Raw genomic sequence first — 14,232 nt, forward strand, 5'->3', positions numbered from 1 at the left:
TGTTGACCTTGATCAGCAGGCTCAGGTAACGTTTGTCAGGTTCCGACACTGTGAAATTACTCTTTATTCCCCTTTCCATACTGTGCTCTTTGGAAGGAAGTCACTGTGCGGAGCCCACACTTGGTGAATGAGGAGTTATGCTACAATGCTCTCCCTCCTTCAGGGCTGAGTAACTACATAAATAAATTATCTGCAATTCTTCTGCATGGGAGATTTTCTACTTTCCCTTATTTACACATTTATTCAATCACTTATTTACATAAGTGTGGACTTGTGGATATTTATTTTATACCGTGAGTTATAATTCAATACTGCTTTATTTATTTTGTTGCTCACATGGTTCCAGCTTTGGCCAGTGGGAGCTCTTTCAACTGGCTCCTGTGTCATGTTGGTTTTTGTTTGGTTTGGTTCTTAGCACTTCCTTATTTTCTCACACTCCAAAATATTCAAGGCTTATCTTTTATGTTTCCTGCCACAGTTCTAGTATCAGCCATTTCTCCAACGAGATTTGGTTCCTCTGAATGGAGAATGATATTAGAAACCAGGATCTGGGTGCTAGGTGTGCTCGTTAGCTACTAGGGAAACATTGATTTTAGGCCCTTTCAGCTGACAGAGCAAGGAAAAATATATGTGTTTACTAACCCATGTATGTACACATATCTCTCAATGACTCTGTATTTAGCCCTGTGTACTTATATTAAGCTAAGCATGAGTTTATTCTGTTTCCAGATCGAATCCATTGCTACATGGATCGTTCTAGCATCCTGCCCCCTGCCCCTTGCCCATCTCCCACCCTCCCATTCCAACAGTGAGAAGCCTGGCTCCCAACATCTGCCATCCATGTACCTCTCTGTTCACTTCCAGTATACATGTACAGAGGTTTCAGAATTATAAACTTGTACCCCCATGGCAAGTAACTCCATCAACTAGAGTAGTGTGATTATGTATGGTTTCTCTTACCTTTTGTCTTACAGACTCAACTCATTTCCAAAGTTGGTCAGCACCATTTCCACCACACCCTTTAGTAAGTTTATTCATACATGTGTAATACAGTTAGATTATCTTGTCACATTTTGCATTCCATCCTGGGCTCCCCCCACCTCCTAAATGTTTTATTTTATTTTATTTGCATCCTTTAGGGTTCATTCCTTGTGCTGCAAGATTCTACGATTTTTGACAAATGCATATCATAGATCCATCATTACAATATCATACAAAAAATAGTTTATTGACCTAGAAAATCTCCTGTGCTGTTAACTTCCCCACCACCCAAACCCTAGTAACCACTGATATGTTTAACATCTTGATAATTTTGCCTTTCCAGATTGCCATATAAATGGACTTATAGAATCTGCTTCCTTTTCAGGATGATTTTTTTCACTTAGCAAAATGCATTTACGATTCATCCACATCTTTGTGTGGTTGATAGTTCTTAGACCATCCTACTTATCAGCAAATACTGTTTCATCGTGTGGAAGTGCTGCAGACTGTTTCTCCCTTCCCCACTACAGGACGTCTTGGTTACTTCTAGTCTTTAACAACTGTGAGTAAAGCTACTCTAAACATTTACAGGAAGGTTTTTGGGTGCACGTAAGTTTTCAAATCAGTTGAGTAAATACATAAGAAGCGAACTGCTGATGTGGTAAGACTATGTTTAGCTTTATAAGAAACTGTCAAACTGTCTTCCAAAATGACTGCCGTTTTGCATTTCTACCCACAATCAATGTAGGTTCCTGTTGCTCTGCATCTTTACAAGCAATTGGTATTGTCAGTATTTTGGATTTTGGCCATTCTAATAATTACGTAGTGTTCTCAATTCCTTCCTGTACATTGCTGACATTCATTTTACTACTTCATATGCTATAATCACCCAATTCATTGTTACTATTATTGCTTTAAATAAACATAGATCCTTTAGATTCATTAAGAATAAGAAAAGTTAAGATTTTTATTTTACCTTCATTTATTTCCTCTTTGGTGCTCTTCCTTTCCTTACGTAGATCCGAGTTTCTGACCTATATCATTTTCCTTCTGTGTGAAGAAGTTCTTGTAACAGGTCTGCTGGTGATGAATTCCCTGTTTTTCTTTGTCTCAGGAAATCTTCATTTCTTCTTCACTTTTGGAGAATAGTTTTGCTAGATTTAGAATTCTAAGTTGGTGGGTTTTTTCTCTGAGCACTGCATTTTTCACTCTCTTGCTTGCAGTTCTTTTTCTGGCTTCTGATGAGAAGTTTCTATAATTCTCATCACTGTGCTTTTGTAGATAAGGTGTTTTATTCTTACCCCGCATTCCCCCAGCTTTTTTCAAGATTTCTCTTTGTCTGACTTTCTGAAGCTGAAATGTGTTATGCCGAGGGGCAAACGTATGTGTGTTTTGGAGGTACTTATCCTGCTTGGTATTATGTAGCTCCCTGGATCTGTGGTTTGGAGTCTCTTATTAACTTTGGAATGTTCTTCAAATACTTCTTCTCCACTGTCTTTTTCTCCTCCTTCTGAGATCCCAATCAGGTCCATGCTATGTTGTTAGAAACCATCCCAGAGTTCTTAGAGGTTCTGTTCTGGCTTTTTTTGTTTGCTTGTTAGTTACATTTTTTTTTTTCTTTACATTTAAGTTTGAGAAGTATCCATTGACCTGTCTTTAACCCACTATTTTTTTTCCACAGCCATGTCAAGTACACTGATAAGCACATCAAAGTCATTCTTCATTCTATTACTGTTTTTCCTTTCTAGAGTTTTCTTTGTATTCTTTCTTAGAGTGTCCATCCTCTGCTTTCATTAGCCATCTCTTTTTTCTTGTTGCCTACTTTTCCCTCTAAATCCCTTAACATGTTAACCATAGTTATTCTCAATTCCTTGTGTCATAATTCTAATATCTGTATCATATCTGAATTTGGTTCTGATGATTGCTTTGTCTCTTTAGACTGTGTTTTTTCTTGCCTTTGGCATGCCTTATAATTTTTTTTTATTGAAAACTAGTAAACTGTAATGTTTTTAGCTGTGAGATCTTGGACACTTCACTGAGCATCTCTGAGGTCCAAGTACTCGTGTGTAAAACAGTGGGGGTGGGGCAGGGAATAATGCCTCCATCATAAATGTGTTGTAAGGATTGCTTAAAAACAAGGTTTTGTGTAAAGGGAGAGACTTATGTAGCCAAGGTAAGGTGCATAATTTGACATCTTTTAAAGATCAGCCTGGCTGATCGTAGGGAGTGGCAAATTTTCCTTTTTTTTCTGGTTTTCATAGCACCATGACCTATGTACCTATGGAAACTAACTTAGTCTAATGGTTACACGTAAAGTATTTAACCAGTCATCGATCCTGAATATGGTAATCTCTTTTCTCACATTTAGTGCCAGGTCATTTCTTGGAGGTGTCAGAATGCTTTTGTACCTTAACAACGTGAGTTCTTCTGTACTGATGATAAATGGGATATCATGATACCCATGGTGGGGGATTTGAAGTCAGGAGAAAAACAGAGTAGATGCCACCATTCATCCTATGATATTCTGAATCAGACCCATGTGATGAAGAGTATAATCAGAAAAAAGATATTTTGAAAGAGAAAAGATTAGAATAGCCTCTGAAAACACATACATACACACACACACACACACACACCAACCACAGTTACTTTAATTTAAAATCCCTTAATATAGATCTAAATAATTTTAGTATGCTGTTCTGTTCCTCTGTCCTTCATTAGAAAGAAAGCTATGGAATGGAGGGTTTGAAAATAGTCAATAGAAATAGTTGGTATTTAGGGCTGGCCCATGGCTCACTCGGGAGAGTATGGTGCTGATAACACCAAGGCCACGGGTTTGGATCCTATATAGGGATGGCTGGTTGGCTCACTGGCTGAGCGTGGTGCTGACAGCACCAAGCCAAGGGGTGCGATCCCCTTACCAGTCATCTTTAAAAAAAAAAGAAAAAAAATAGTTGGTATTTAGGGCTGGCCCATGGCTCACTCGGGAGAGTATGGTGCTGATAACACCAAGGCCACGGGTTTGGATCCTATATAGGGATGGCTGGTTGGCTCACTGGCTGAGCGTGGTGCTGACAGCACCAAGCCAAGGGTTGCGATCCCCTTACCAGTCATCTTTAAAAAAAAAAAGAAAAAAAATAGTTGGTATTTACTATTAGGGACCACAGTATATATGCCTTCTGCTTCCACTTTTCCTAGAGGTGAAAATAGTTCCCATAATAGGCAGAATAATGGCTCCAAAGAGGTCCATGTCTTAATCCCTGGATACTGTCAATATGTTACCTTACCTGGCAAAAAGATTTTTGCGGAGGTAATTAAGTCCAGGAACTTGAGATATGAGAATATCCGTAATTCCTCGTGGGTCAAATCTAATCCAGTAAATTCTTAAAAGCAGAGAACATTTCCCAGTCACAGGGACATGTGGCTCTGGAAGGGTGGTCAGGGAGGTACAATATCGCTCACTTTTAAGCGGGAAAAGGAGACTATGAGCGCAAGGATGCAGGCAGCCTTGGGACGCTGGTAAGGGAAGGAAACGGATTATCCCCTGTGTCCTCTAGAAAGGAAGATGGCCTGCTGATGCCTTGGTTTTAGCCCAGAAAGACCGATGTCACACTTTTAACTTACAGAACTGTAAAAATAAACCTGTGTTGTTTTAAACTGCAAAATTTGTGCAACAAAAGGAAATTAATACAGCACCCATATCAGAAACTAATTGCATTGTGTGCAATAGCTCTACCACTATTCAACACAAAAAGACTTTGTAGAAGCTCACCATGCAAACTTCTAAACCTCAGTACTGTATTAGACTATCAATACTAATGTCATAGAAGTAATACTGGTCAAGATTTCAATTTAGAATGTTAAAAATCCTTTTGAAAAATATAAACCTTGACCCTAATGACATCCTGCCTATTATTGAGTTTAGTGGACACATATGGTAATTAAAATTATTTCCGATTTTTAGGAGACAAGACAGGCAACCAAGATCTCTGATTTGCAAAAATGTGCATGCTCTCTTCTAGTTGGGACTCTTACACACTGCTTTTGGCTTGCTGTATGAGTCATGGCACTTCCTCTTCAATAAGCCTCATGGTACATTGAAAATATTATGAAGAGAAAATGGGAGCAGCAGTGCATTTTCTAGAGTTACAAACAAACAACAGATGAATGGGCTTTGGATCCTATTAATCATATCAGAGATCAGCGAGGGATAGTATTTCAATGTAATTGAAAAAAACAGCATATAATACTTTAAGGAAAATGAAATTCTAGGCCTTTGTAACAAATACAAAGAAAATTCTCCAGCATCTAACAATCCAAAAAAAAATTGAAAGTAAAAGGCATTTAAAAACTTTCTTACTTAGCTCTTGGGGTGGGGTGGGGTTGCCTCAGTAAAATCCACTCCAGGGAAAACTCAGCCAATTTAAATAAGAAAAAGCACAAATGTCCACACATCAAATGAGTGATAGCTGCATTTGTTGCGAATCCCCAAGAAGTTGATGTTTTTTAAAATGAATTTCTCTTTTACAAAAATTTCTCTTGGAAGAAATTTGCTAATCCAAGTAAGGTTCTTGAGAGTAGCAAAGGATTATGGTAATTGAAATCTTCTGCTATGAAAGATACAGGGACTTGGCATTTTGGGACCCTTAATATTGCTATTACAATTATGGCAATTTATTGATTTGCTTAAAAAATTAGATGAAACACATTTGTACTCAACAGGAAAGTAACCAGCGATTATTTGTTTCAAACTGTAGTAACTAAAAACAGTAGTAATTAAAGCTTAAGATTTTATAGAGAGTGAAAAAATTCCTTTTTTTGTTGAAGACACACAAACAGGTTATTCTCAAGTTTGTATTATGTATTTTGGCAAATATAAATTTTTCTCTGCCATGTTTAGCCTGCCTTTGAGTCTAGATGCATGTAATATTTCTCAGTACTATCAGATAATTGTATGTTAAATGGTATGAATTCACAGAGTTTAGGGAAGTCTCAATTTTTTAATGGATAATAAACACTGAAGAATTTTAGGAAAATCATCCTAAAGATAAATAGAATCCAGCATATCTAATACTCCTCATTTTATTCTTTCCATGCTGCTTGGCTTAATCCAAAATGAATTGTGTGGGCACACCTTGAAAAAATGGAAGTAAATACAGGTCAGAGAACAATGCCTGTCAGAAATTAGATCATCTGGTCTTTAGGGGGAAGCAAAGGAAGCTTGCTTGTCAACAACAATGTCAATTATGGAGCTTTGAGCCACTTCTATTTTCAAGAAAATCATGGGCCAACTTAAATGTAATCACCAGATATTGGTTGAAATTGCTATGACCGTTAAGGAAAAACACTCTCCCATCCCTTCGCTGCCCTAAGCAGCATATAGAACTTTGCAGTTATATTCTCTTTCAGGAATCTACAACTGGGCTACAGAGATTTGCAGTAATTACACATATGTAAGTGAAGAACAAATTCCAGAAAGTGTTCCCTTTGATATTTAGAAATTGCAGAGTGAACACTTTTTCAGAGAAACGTAAACACCTTCTTTTATAACTGGCTAACATTAATTAAGCACTTATTATGTGCAAGACTGTGTCCTAAGCATTTTATAAATGCTAACTCCTTAGTACTGTTAAGAAGAAAAAATAATTGGGAGACCATTAAGTTGAGATGTCTCCAGTGCTTGGGGTTCCTACATTAGCAAACTGAAACCCAGTTCAGAGTGAATGGTCATAGCCTAGGAAAACAAAACTCAAGCTTGACAAACCAGGAGCCACCAACTAAACTCTAACTGGGGACTTTACACTTTAACCAATCAAATATTTTCTTTGTCTTGTTTCTGAAAACACCTTATAAACTTTTTCCTCTTGGGTGCCCTTGGGGAAGCCCTGAACTGCCTGCAGTCTCGTGTTGCGCAACTCATGAATCACTGTTTGCTCAAATGAACTCTTTAAAATATTAATGTGCTTAAATTTGTCTTTTAACACTACTTAAAACAGCACTGTGAGGTAACTGTTGTTATCCCATTTTGCGGATGAAGAAACCATGGCTCAAAATGATTGCCATTGCCCCAAGGTCATGCAGCTAACATATGACAGAGCCAGGGAGTGTGACTCTGTATGTTCTGTTTCTCAATCGCAAAAGAAAACTGCCTCGATGAGGTGGTGTGGGTATGGAGGGTTCACTGGACTTACAGTAATGTTGCATTCACCTTGTATCAGCTGCAGGGCTGCAATCATATATTCAAGGCCTAGAAACCCATGTTAAAGGGGAGTTAGGTAAGATGCTGGTCTCAAAGAGCTATTTCACTCTTCATATTAATAAACTGACATGGAACTACTGGGAGCTGAGTAAATGCATAGATAGCCAAACTTTATAAGTGTCCTATTTTCAATAGCAGCTTAGCCATCAGCAATTTTAAGGAGAAATAGGTAGAGCTTTTCCTTTCATGTCTTTATTTATCAAATAATTCAATAAACTTTTATAGAGCCTTACTGTATGCCAGGAAATGTTCTAGATTCTGAAGACCCAGTAATGGCTGAGACACTGGTCATGCCTTCAGAAAGCCCATTCTCTAGTGAGGAAGCCAGAGAAATAGGTCGTTTACTAAGATGTGCAAAAATGCTATGATACATGAGAGCAGAATGGGCATAAGAGGAAAGCCTGACCCAGTCTATCGGGGACAAGAAGTTTGTCTTGATGAGACATGATTTTAACTCCTGGTATTTTAAGGTCCTTAGTAAAAACAGGCAAAAATAGCAATGAATAAAAAAGAAAAATTAGATTTTTGATGAGGATTAATTATCTATGTTTTACATGCATGGATAAAAACTTGAATTACTAAAATAGATCAACAAATTGATCTCCATGGGATTCTCAAGGGATGGGACTGTATCTTAGACAAATTTATATTGTCTGTGCCTGACACAGCATTAGCACTCAGTAGGTGCTCGACATATGGTAACTGAATTGAAACTGACAAAGGCATACAATGGTCTAATTTGAAGCATGATGTTTAAGAAAGCCATGAACCACATGGGAAGATGCAAAGAATAGAAAAAGAATAATTGAGGTCTGTATACCAAGTCTTGACTCACAATTAAAATTTCTGAGTTTTTCTGCAGAATTAATGATCTTCAGGAACTAAAATCCTGGGGAAGTGGGCTTTTTCTTCTTGAACCTGATCTGCTTCATCAAGAAGTATCTTGTGGAGTATTAAAAAACACAAGTTGTGAGAAGCAGATCAAATTTATGCTTCTCAGCTAAGCTAAAGAAGCCTAATATAGGATAAAATTATTGCATTTAAAAAGTGTTTATAGAGAACTTAAGAATCACTTGCCCCCTAGTCCACTTTAAGGGTGAAAACCTAAGCTAGACAGTGAAATTGGATGTGAAGTAAATTTTAAAAAAAGAAAAAGAAAAAGTAAAATGTGTCAAGGTTCCTACACTGTCTTCGTTGAACCAGGTCTCTCTTCCTTCCCTCCGACTCTTCTACCACTGGAACATTTGGGAGTGGAAATGAGAGAACAAGAAAGAGGTCAAGTTTGAAAGGTGAGATGGTACCACAGGAAAAATCTCTATGGACTTATTGCGGAATTTAATCTCCACTAAAGAACAGAAATACGAGTACTCGTCCTCTGCCCCGCTCTCCCACCCCGCTACCCACTGCCAACAGATGTAAACACTCACATGAAAGAGGAAACCTCTCCACAGTTCGTTAAATGTCAGAACACTCACAACTGAGGACACTCTCTTGTTTTAAGCTTTTACAAATAGTTGATTTATAAGGAAGAGACTACACACCAGAAGTAGCTGTAGTGTTTTTCTGTTTTTCATACTCTGCAAGGTCATGCATTATTTTCAAAATTACTCAACTTTTTGTGAAATAAAAAAGTAATAATTGACTTTTGTAAAAACAAATCCAGCTATGCTAAATTATCACAGGATCCTGGCCTCAGGGCTCAGAATAAATTAAACAAAAACTAACATGATCCAGGAAAAAAACTACTTTAGTAAGAATTGAAGTGATGTTCTCTAGTGTCCATGTAGCTAAAGAGCCACTGTACGTGTCACCACCATGCTAAGCATGGCAAATGGATCACTGATGACTTTGCAGGATGGAAAGATGTTTCACAACTAAATGTCCTTTAGAATGGGCTCATACATACATGCCAGACCTGCAGTGTTAAGATTTTATGTGCCCAGTTTCAGAGCTGGGCCTAAACTTATAAATCAGCTGTTTCCTTGAACTGTTTTTTAACCCATCTGCATCAAGATAAGTATAGAAATGAAGACTATGCATTTAGAAATCCATACAGCATTTCGATGGTTACTTTGTCTATTGCATCTTATAATAACAAGAAAAAAAAAAAAAAAACTGGGGATTGAATTTGTATGTCTTTGTTTTTATTTCATTTTCTGGTAATTCCTTTTTATTTTATTTTACAAAATTATCAGTCCTTGAGAAATTGAAAAGTTTTTTTTAAAAACGATCCTTCTACACATAGCTTGAGAAGAACTGCCTTTGTGCTCATGCTGAGAACCCCCTGAGACAGTGTGGGACACTTGAAGTTAGATTGAGGGGGACAGTAGTTAGAGTAGCAGGATCTTCATCCCTTGCTTCAGAAAAGCAGCACACTGTTGATCTGTTTTAAATAATGGGTGTCAGCAGGATAGATGATGGTTACAACAAAAGTGGCAATAATATTTATATCGTGAAGGAGAAAAGAAAGTCATGTGCTTGGAGTAGTTCTCTCTAAGCAGAGAGAGAGTATATACTACTTCATACCTTTGTATTTCTCCCTCTGCAGGGATGGGAGCTCAGCCTAAAAATGTGAGCACCTTGATGGAGGAACTATAATTTCAAAGCTTCTCCCTGTGTTTTGTGCTATGGAGGCACAAAGTAGATTGTTCTTAGTTAGCAAAGCATCAGAGCTCAATTAGGGAAGGGGGTAAAAAATGAAACTCATCTTCATGAGAAATATCTGGAATTTTGGAGTTGAAGGCTAAGATGGTAAGAGAGAGAGAAGGTTCTAAGAAGATAACCCCAGGAGGGATCAGGACCTAGGAGACATTCCCAGAAGCAGAGAAAGGCTGTGGCTTATAGAGAAATGTTATTTAATATTCCATTTTAAATTATTACCGATGCTGTGCTATTATATGCAGTAATTTCCCTCATTTCCCTCTATTAGCCCAAACCTTCAGTAAAAGCCATCTTTGTCCAATTGCTTCATATCAATGGAACTTGGGGAAAGAAAAGAATGGAGTGTATGTGTGTTGTGTGTATGTATGAAGAGGGCTTTGGGGTGTTTCCATTTTGAGGCAAATTTACAAGCTCATAGGGCAGCAGCAGCAGAGGCAGACATGCAGGGCAGAGACCAGAAGATTCAATGAGAAATGACCAGAGGGTCAACTCGCTGCTCCTGCCATTCCCCTGGCCAAAAATTCACAAAGATATTTTGTGGAGGGGAACTGGGTTTCTCACTGATCTTGGGGTGGGAGCTTAAAACATTCATTTAGAATGTGAGAGGGAATGTGGGATGATAACGCTGCAGGCATTGGGGGAGAAGCGAGCAGAACCTAGGGGTCTTCCTTTATCAAGCAATGCCTGGGGGCCAAGTATGAGAACTTCCCATGTGTCATCACATTTATTCTGTAAAGTAACCCCAGTGGTGGAAAGCTATCAGTATCCCACTTTGTGAGTTTTATTTTAACAATGCTAAAAATGCAATAGTGATAAATTGGAAATCACTGATGAAGTCCAACCTTCTCCATCTTTAGATGACAAACTGAGGTCCAAAGATAATAAATGATTAATCCAATAGCACATGATAGTAGGTGTGAGAAACAGGAAAAGAAGCCCAGAAACATTGCTAGAGTTTATTTCTTCCAACAAGAGAGCAAAGAAGGATTCAATAGCACATTCTTAAAGGATTTAAATATTCACCTGGGATATTAACCTTAAATGACAGCTTTCTTTCATGTCAACCTACCAGAAAAGTTTCTCTTTCACCTGACTCACCAGGTTGGCTATTTCTCCTCCTCTTCCTCCTCCTCCTCCTCATCTTTTTCCTTTTGCAATCACAGAAGAAAGGTGTGCTCTACTAGCTGATTATTCCCATAACACATTCTATAACAGCAAAAGTGTTAGCTAAAGGCAGCACTAGGTACATCAATAAGCATCATCTGGTGACTGAATATCTCGGAGTATATACTTATCAGACTCTTCAGTTTGTGGCAAATGCTGGGTCTGTATTCTCTTAGTTAGAAAGTTTTGTTTCTATGTCTTGGAACTAATTGTGTTAAATTTTGTTCTCAAAGTGAAGAGGAGAGATGTTAAGTATGTAATGCCATGTGTGAATTCAGTGGCTTGGGCAGTCTATCACAGAAGGTTCCTTCTCCTTAGTAGGGGGGGTGAACTTTCCTATGTGATAGGCCAGTACTCAGTTCCACCCCTTGGCTTTCATCAAGGTGATTCTTGTTGTCACCCAGGGAAACATTCTTTCATTGTGTTTTATGAACCATAACTTAGTTATACACATCCACTTGATATATGACTTGAATAGTTTCCAAGACCCAGAAATGGTGTTTGAGTCTTTATTTCTTCTAGTTTATATTTGGTTAATTTTTTTTCATAAACTGGCGAAATAATTTGAAAATGTAAAGATTGTCCTATAAAACTCCTTTGATTACCCAGATGAGAAAGCTAGGCTTGGTGCCTAATGCATAGTAGATACTCAATAAATATTTATTGAACCACTCAGTGACCAAAACTGACCTGTTGGGTCACATGGAAGAAGTGTGATGAAAAACCCCAGTCTTGTAACTTTTTGCTCAAGACATTTACTACTGTCTCACCATCTCCCTCCAGTCTAAACACACATCCTTCAGCTACTGCCGCAACTACTCACAAAGAGGGAAATTCCAATTGGAGAGATGAGAGTCAAAAGCCTTGATTCCTAAATAATTTGCATCTATCTATCGCGAGGAAATAGATAGGCACTGTGTTTAAAAGAATGCTGCAGGAAGCAGAAGTAGGGGAAGTGAGAACCTCTCCTCTTTATCACACACACACACACACACACACACACACACACACACACACACACACACAAAATTTCCTTTCTTGAGGAGGAACTTAAGAGCTCCAGATGGAAAGAGGAGTGGGACAGAGAACAGCAGGTAGAGAGCAGATGGAAAGCAGCACCTGTATGCAGTGACCGATTTTAGTTGAACCAGCCTTGGCAATGGTTTCCAGGGACATGGGATACTTAAAATAAGCAGGGGCTAAAGGCAAGGTATGTGCTGACTAATATTCTTGTGAAGACTGGGAAGCAGCACAGATACTGCAACTCTCTAGGGAAGGAAGACTTGGAGAAAGGATTTTCCATTTTTACTCAATCCAAGGACACCCTGCCCAGACCTTGCTTGTCTCTCTTCCCCCTCTGCCCAGAAGGCTCTAGTCTACTCCAGTGAGAGGTGTTTAACAGAGTGGGTCAAATATGAGCCAACTTTTAAAAAATACCAGCCCAGTCTGCTGTACCATCTTCTTGGGGACTTCTTCAAATGTGACTGATTTCCTTAACTCTTTATTGTCATTTTCACCACTCCAAGTGTTTTATCTGCCACCCTAGATCACACAGACTTATTCTTCTTCCAGTGAGAGAAATAACAATATCAACCATGTCAACCATCTGCACCTTAAGCCAGAGGAGATTTATTGTTGATAACTATAATTATATTAATAATAATTAATTATATTAGTTAATTAAGTATATCAAAATGTTATACTTGACAGCAGAGATGGGCTTAAACTTTTGGTGGCTTCAGGCTATCAGCATCCTTTTGTGTGTCACCCGTCTCTTATCTTTCCAGTGTAACTATCAGTGGGCTCAGTGTCCAAACTCAGGAAGACATCCAGGGAAAATGATTTCAGAGAATGGTGGAGATGGGACCCTAGGAACTATGGGCACTAATACTGATAAATCTAGTAGTTTCTTCATTTGAATCAAAATTGGTGTTTCTATTGAACAGAAATGCTGTTGCTCAAAATGACTTGCAGATATGAATAGACTTGTGAGTCTAAGTATGTGAAGCTAATTGCTAGCAAGCAGAGAAGAGGTGGTGACATAACCTTTTGACACAATGCAGATAGTAGAAAAAGTCTGAGGCTGGCTAGTGACAAAAATTTAAGGATATTTTCTGAGATCTCTTTGTCTGAGAACAAGAGTCATTCTCCTACTCATAAAGGTAAGGTGTTTGTGCCATTCTAGCATTAGACTTTTTCTATGCAAATGTGGGTAATCTAAGTGTTCAAATCAGGCCTTACAGACTTTTACGGAGTTCTCCCAGATCATGATCTGTGAGCATGAGGATCACAGTGCCTGGCTTTTAGTAGGCCCTCAGTGGATACTTGTTTCACAAATGAGTAAGTGAGAAGATCCATGAAAGAAACTCCCTTTGGAGTATCAGCTAGTCTTCTACATGGAATGTCTTTCCAGGTCTTTGCAAAACTAGCTCCTTTTTATTATTCTGGACTCTTCTAATATCACCTTTCTAGAGAAGCTTTTCCAGAACCCTTATTTAATAGCCCCTAAACCCACCCTGGTTAATCTGTTTTCGTCCTGTTTTATTTTGTTTGTAGGTCTTATTATGATCAGATTGCTTGTTTTTGTGTTGATTGACTGTCTTCTCTAAAATATAAACTGCATGCGGCAAGGACTTTGTCTTGTTCGTTGCAGGAACCACAGTTCTTGGAGTGGTGCCTCGTGTGTGGTAGGCACCCAGTAAACATGTGTTAAATAAATGAATTTTTGAAAATGAAAGAATATATTCCTCTAGGTGGATCCCAAGGAAAGAGAAGTGTGCAAGGAAGGCGTTTCTTTTTTTCTCATTTGTTTGGGAGCTGGGAATCCTCAATTCCTTCCATTCCTCCTTTGTGTTAATCGTATTCCTCGAAGTATTTCTGTAGTTTCTGATATCTGTTTGCCCTTTGTCTTCCCCTCCCAGTTCTGTCCCTATTCTTTCCTCTGATAGTCCAGCTTATTTTTCTCCTTAGGTCTGAGTCTTGCTCTTCCTCACACTGTTAAAAAATCAGCAGCCAGTGACAGGAACCCCTTGAAGGCTAGGAGTCATCACCACTTTGAATTGCTCCATTAAAAGATTTCTCTGTTACGGTGTCCACGTCAGTTCTTAGGAGAACTGGTAGCCAATTACATATGCCCTACCTCTTTCGCTCTCCAGTTTACCACCTGA

The sequence above is a fragment of the Galeopterus variegatus genome, unplaced genomic scaffold, assembly GCF_000696425.1.
Source record: "Galeopterus variegatus unplaced genomic scaffold, G_variegatus-3.0.2 Scaffold1104, whole genome shotgun sequence".
Taxonomy (NCBI): Eukaryota; Metazoa; Chordata; class Mammalia; order Dermoptera; family Cynocephalidae; genus Galeopterus; species Galeopterus variegatus.